This window comes from Xenopus laevis, chromosome 9_10L, assembly GCF_017654675.1.
Source record: "Xenopus laevis strain J_2021 chromosome 9_10L, Xenopus_laevis_v10.1, whole genome shotgun sequence".
Taxonomy (NCBI): Eukaryota; Metazoa; Chordata; class Amphibia; order Anura; family Pipidae; genus Xenopus; species Xenopus laevis.
In genome coordinates, this window is record NC_054387.1 from 56,001,836 (window position 1) to 56,009,192 (window position 7,357).

A 7,357-nucleotide genomic window follows, 5' to 3' on the forward strand; every position below is an offset into this window, starting at 1 on the left:
GCAAAATTGGTATCACTTTTTAAAGGAGTAACACTCTCAACCTGCATCTTTTTACTTTTTATATACTTTTAAAATATTTTAGGGTTAGTTTCAGCCTCTGCTGCAAATACTGTAGCTTTTAAACTAGTATTCTAAAGATGGTTTAAGCAGTGATCCCCAACCAGTAGCTCATGAGCAACATGGTTCTCTCCAACCCCTTGGATGTTGCTCCCTGTGGCCTCAAAGCAGGTGCTTATTTTTGAATTCCAGGCTTGGAGGCAAGTTTTGGGTGCATAAAAACCAGGTGCACTGTCAAACTGACAATCCACATAGGGGCTACTAAATGGCCAATCGCAGCCCATATTTGGCACCCCAGGAACAAATTTTCATGCTAGTGTTGCTCCCCAACTCCTTTTACTTCTGGATGTTGCTCATGCGTTCAAAAGGTTGGGGATCCCTGGTTTAAAGGAACAGTTCAGTGTAAAAGTAAAACTGGGAAAATAGGCTGTGCAAAATAAAAAATGTTTTCAATATAGTTAGTTAGCCAAAAATTTAATGTATAAAGGCTTGCCTGAATGGATGTCTAATATAAATAGCCATAACCTAGCTGCCTCCTTTGCATCCATCTAACCTCTTAGTAAGACTATAAGAGGACACATGGGATATTACTGAGGTCCACCATATACTCAGCTAGGTGGTCCATTGGTATGGCCAGATACATCATTACTTGATGACATTAACTAATAATTCTTTTAAAAACCTTGCTTTTCCAAATGTGTTTAAACTTGTCTTGCACTCTCTTTCCTTTAAAGGGGGCAGCTTCTAGGTTCAGCAAACCCTCATTAAATTGTAATATGAGTGTCAGTAAACATCTCCTCTGATTCATGTACCTTTTTCTATTTCCAATTAAAAGAGATGGAGAAAGATAGGTGCATATTGTTATGTAGTTTTTATGGGGTTTGGCGTATGGCACCAAAGTGCCTATTCCTGTAGACACCTGAGAACTAAATCTGTTCTAGTGTATATGAAAAGTTACCCTTGCTCCTCATGTCAGGCCTTGGGCTACAAGACTCCCCCCAAAGTTTTTCTTATATAGAGGGTTGGGTGAAATGACTGGTGAGCCAAACACCATATTTATTACTCCAGGGGTTAGCTCAGGTTAGTATCACCTGATGATTTTTGATTTGTATAGCTGCTTTGTCATTGTGATCTCTTACCACCCAAGACACAAACATGCAGGGCCATTCTGGCTGTGCCCCTATTCCTGGCGGTTCTAGCACGCGTGCAAGCGCCAGAGCACTGGAGATCTGTGCGTCCCCAGCAGGGCCGCTATTAGAAATCGCGGGCCCTGTACAACAAAATTTTTGGGGCACCCTGGGCACCGCTGACCCAGGCCCCACCCCAGATACTGCCCACTCCACACCACAGTTAAAAGACCACACAGACATCAGCACTAAAAAAGGTACCCCCCCACACACACATATAAAATGCTATTGATGGTCAGGGCCCCCTTATAAGTAAATAAAAAAAATTGTGGTGCCAGGGTCCCCCATAAAAGTTATTTTTACAAAAACATTGGTGCCAGGGACCCTCTTACAAGTTAAAAAAAATTGGGGCCCCAAGAATATTTTTTTAAAAAACCTTGGCACCAGGGACCCCTTACAAGTTTAAAAAAAATTGGGGCCCCATAAAATATATTTTTTTTAAATTTGTGGCAGGGGCCCATAGAGTATTAAAATAAAACATTGGTGGCCAGGGGATTAAAAAAAACAACAACCCACATTGGTGTCAGTAGAATTGAACTCGTGGCTTCAGGACTTCAATTATAGCTGTTTTCGTGACATCGGGTCTTTTCACCGCTTCAGGACTTAAGTGTCGGCTCTTTTCGTGACTTTGTTTCTTTTCGCTGCTTCAGGACTTCGTCTTTTCGGTACTTCTGCATTCGGCTGTTCGGGACTTTGATCGGGAGGCACGGCTTTGGAGCTGTCAAGGGGGGCCCAGCTCTTCGAAAAGTACAGCACTGCCGGGCCCGGGACACTCGTCCCCCCTGTCCCCCCCCCTCAGAAAGCGACTGGGCGGCATGCTGCCCCCTCATGTTTTGCCGTCCTAGGCCCGGGCCTTTGTGGCCTTGCCACAAATCTGGGCCTGCAAACATGACCCTTCCAAAGAAATATACTCTTTCAAGATATAGCATAATACACGTATAGGATACTAAGCACCAATAATGTAATACATTCTGAGCAGTTAGAGCTTCTCCCTCTGTTTTGCCTCTTCCGCAGAGGGTTAGGCAGGTCTACAACCCCCTGGGCAACGAGCGAAGCGGGCTGTTCATTGGTCCTGCCACAATTGTCTTTTACACAGAGAACATCGCAGATACTTACCAATGACACAGGACCCATCTTCCAGCAAAAAAAGCACCTGTCCACTCACTTCCTGCTGTATAGGCTCTGCGATCCTGGGACCCTGAAAGCATTTTTTCACATTTTTGGCATTTTAGTTCTTCATTTTATAATTTTGCCTCTTGTTTTTCCCCTAAAACCATATATTTTTTGAAAGTACATATTCTAACAAATATAAAATTGCTAAAAAAAGGTTTTTCTTATCCAAACAATTAAACTGCAAAGCAATGCCAAAAAAACGTAATGAACAAAAAAGCAAGCATAAAACTACAATAAAATCAAAAATAAAATGCAATAAGGCAAATCAATGAGATAACAAATTAACCAATCCGACAGAGTGGTTAGCAGTCAGAATACTTGATCCAATAGTCACACTGTGAAATCAACAGTTGTCAGGGGTCTCGTGGCACATAATACAGAGTCAGGGGACTTTGTTTACAGAAGGTTAATTGGCAGCCGAGAAAATTCTTATGCACTTTTTTCATTTGGGGTCTGCACATGCCATCTGCTTTGTATGCTTTTATGTAAATTGGGCATCAAACTGTTCAGTGGACCCCTGGTATTCATATTTAGGGTGTTTTATCTTGGTACCTATTGAATGTGTACTTTCCAAAAATATGCTGTAAATGTATTGATTTTACAGTATCCGAAATGACAGAACTAATAGCTCACATGGGGTATCTTTATTTTGGAACCCCTGTATGCCTACATACTTAGGTAAACCTATGCATATTGGGCATCAAACTGTTCAATGGACCCCAGGCATTCACATTTATGGTGTTTTATCTGGTTACCTAATGATATGTGGGAGATAAAATGCTGTAGACTGGACATTTTAGAGTAGAAATATATATTTACCTATTTTGGATTTGTCAGAGTTTTTAACCTATACAATTGAGAAATCGGCATAAAACTATATATATATATATATATATATATATATATATATATATATATATATATATATGATTGTTTAGGAGACATGGACATTTCTAAATCTGATGTGTTTTTGTGCATAAAATAAATTATGTTTCTGATATATGTGTTTATATTATGGAAAACATTTTTTTTACACTTAAAGCCTGTGGGGTAAATTTATCAAAGAGTGAAGTTCCCCCACTAGAGTGAAATTCCGTAGCTCTCAATTCATTTCTATGGGATTTTGAAAGGTGTATCAATGGGTGAAGTGAAAGTTCACCCTTTGATAAATACGCCTATAAAAATCCCATAGAAATGAATGGAGAGTGGCGGAATTTCACTCTAGTGGTGGAACTTCACTATTAACTTCACTCTTTGATAAATATACCCCAATGTCTTGTTACAGAAGTGGAATTACACCAATATTTTATCTAGCATATATTTTAAGTTTAGGTTGTCCTGAAAATAAAAACAATATATTGTTTTCCTGGGTGAACTACCCCCCCCCCCCAAGGAAAGGTCTTTAAAGTGAAACAGTGCAAAATGTTCACACATAGTGTGGCAATAAAAGTACCAAATCTCCTGGCAATGAAAGAGTTAAAGGTGTATATCCTATAGCCTTGCATAGTGTCTACTGATCTCATGTGCATGTTAGTTTGGGCATTTCTGGACATTGGAGGGAGGTGGAATGGTGGTAGGCATATGTTGGTTTCTGTGTATGGGTTTCTTAATGGTCATTAGATAGCTCTGCCATTACAAAGTAGAGTCAAATACTTCAGGGATTTCATAGCCCTTATAATGTACCAAGATGCTTGTAGTAATAACTGCTATCCAGGTCTGCCTCTGGGCTCTGCTTCCTGCTCTGGACTTAAAGTGGACCTGTCACCCAGACACACAAAAATCTGTATAATAAAAGTCCTTTTCAAATTAATCATGAAATCCAATTTCTATTTTTTATTAAAGCATTCATAGCTGTTGTAAGCTCATTTAAAAATCTCAGTTGTCAATCAAATATTGTCTGCCCCTCCTCTATGCCTAGGCATAGAGGTGGGGAAGACAATTACTTTCTCTTTCCATTCAGCACTTCCTAGATGCCACTGCTCTCCCCACATTATCCCATTCTCTTCACCGTTTAATTGTGTAGCCAGCCAGTGCATGGGGATGGACATCTGGTCCCCCATTCAGGTGCACAAACAAGATTCTGAGATCATGCAAGGCTTGTCTTAATAACAATATCCACAAAATGGCTCCTGCCTACTGCTATATGTGAAGGTACCTGTGCAGCAGGGACATCCGCCGCACCTTCCTTCTTCCTAGCCGCGCCAGCGTGTTTTCGCTGGCGCCGGCTCCTCTATAGGGCGCACCTCCTTCCATGTAAAGGCGCAGGCGCGAAATTCAAACTGTATTTAAAGCCCATTCTCTCAACAGGACCTTGCCCGTGATAGGATTTGTTCCTGGTGCTTCTGAGCTTAAGCTATTTCTGTCTGAACCTGTTTGTGATTCCTGTTGTGACCCCTGCCTAGCTTTTGACTATTCTGACTTCTGGATCCTGACCCTTGCCTGATTACCGACTACCTCTTTTGATTCAACCCTTTTGATTGACAACCCGGTTTGACCCTTGCCTGCTTGACAATTCTTGATATCTGCCTGCCTCGACCCAGCCTGTCTGACGATTCTCTTGCCTGCTCCATTTGTACCGTGACCTTCGGCCCAAAAGACTTTGATAACAGCCGTGCCCCTTTGCCAGTCAGAACATCTCGCCTTGTTCCCCTTGTTAAGTCCAGATGGCACCCAAGTAAGCTGAGGGCTCCTCCCGAAGCCCAACGGTGGTCACAGTACTGGTGAAGCCGAGCCGAGACCAGGGTACTTGGCACCTGTTCTGGTATTGGGTGCCGGTCATGACACTATAATTGTGAATTCCCAGACTGAAGGAAATAAGATTCAAATAATTTTTATAGTGTAATCAAAGTTAATTTTTGCTTGACTAATGTGATAAAATAGGATTTTGAATATTTTTGGGTGATGGGTCCCCTATAACCCCACCACAGTTCTAACAAGGAATAATATTGGGTGCTGACTGCAAGATTTCACTATAATAAACTCAAATTGATTGAAGCAGTGTTAGAGTACAAGAGCACTACCTAGTGGGGCACACAGAAACCAATGCATCATTAAAGATCCAAATACAATGTGAAATACTTTTCCCAGGGAGACAAACTGCAGCCTCTTTAATTTAAAATAGTTAACTCCCTGTGATCAGTTTTGCTGTGAGTAACCTGTGGGTATATCTACCTAGAGATTCCAGGGGCTTAGATTTCAAATCTGATCCATGCGTTATCAGAATAAATCAAAAGCTGGGAGATTGTATTTAGTTACCTCTTTATTAGTGGGACAATGGATCTGAAGTTACCCCTTTTCTATCCCAGTGCAGAAGAGAGTTCTGGGCAAAAGGACTCATGAGCTGACTTTGTGCAGTGGGAAGAGGTTGAAGTTGGATGTCAATTTGCCAGAATCTCTTTCACCAGCGGTAAGTTTTGTTATTAAAAGGAATGGAATCTTTCACACAGTAAAGTTATTATAACTGTAATGCTGCTCACTTGAACAATGTGTGCCATCATAGTGCAGCCTCGTGACTAGTTATCCAAGAACAGCACTGGTGTATCTGGGATATATAGTGTAGAGTATAGAGACTATAGAGTTTAGAGTAAAGTACCCCCTCTAAAATATAAGAATATTATAAGTTACCGAGGAGTTGCATGACCATATAAAAGCTGAGGCGACTTTTAATATCCCATATTTTGCAACTCGGGGTACTTTATTTATTATAATACACAGTTTCAGTGAGTAATGTGACAGAAATGACATCACAACTCTGATTATAAACCATGACCTCACTAAGCACCGTTTATAAGGATATAATTTATAGGATATTCATGGCTCTTGTGTATGATATATATATATATATATATATATATATATATATATATTATATTACACTTCTGTTATATTATATAGTGAATAAAGTACCCCCTCTTGTAAAATATTAGGATATTATTAGTTACCGAGGAGTTTCATGACCATATAAAAACACGAGGCCGAAGTCACGGAACTCAGAGGTAACTTCTAAGATCCTCATATTTTGCAACTGGGGGTACTTTATTTATTATAATACACAAGTTTCAGTGAGTCATGTGACAGAAATGACATCAGAACTCACCATTTATAACTGATGACATCAGAACTCACCGTTTATAAGGATATAATTTACAAGATATTCATGGCTTTTCTGTATTATATTATTATATTACTATTTAGCAACTGTATGGTGCTTTACTGGAGACAGGAAACGCAATAAATACCTCATTCTCCTCCTACTATTGCCCTAAAGAAGAGGCGGGGCTAAGCAGGAAATGAAAGCAGTAACAGCACAGAGAACTTGTTTTGTCCAGGTCAAACAATGGTGTTAATTTATTCCCTACATGAGTGGATATCCCGTATGTTAATGCTAATCAGATGACTGTGTTATTAATACCAATTAGCCAAATTAGTATTTATCAGTCATTAACTCTGCTCCCATTTATTTATAGGCTGCTCAGCTAATGTCCAGGGTCCATGATCCAGGTAAGAAATATGCACCCTCTTTATTCATGTTACTGAGAGCAGGTTATTATCATCATACAGAGGATCAGAAACTGGTGACTGGTTTATTATTGCACTGTTCCTATTGGACATACCCTTTGAAAAATAGAACAGTCTATCAACTTCTATTGATTTAATTACATGAGGAAAACCAAAACACAGAAGGATGTCTGCCAATTTAAAGGGGGAAAATTCCTTCTCATGTCCTCCCTTCGTCATTAATCACTACCACTTACTCTAATAATCCCCCCTGATTACTCTCTTGGTTGGGAATCCTACAACCTGACTGCCTTTACAGTAAAGGAAAACCTTCCTACATTGATAATAAGATCTCTTTTCCTCCCCACCAATGAATCACTTATTCCTCCTCTCTTGGTAGGGGATCCCATAACATGACTGCCACAGTAAGGAAACCCTTCTTG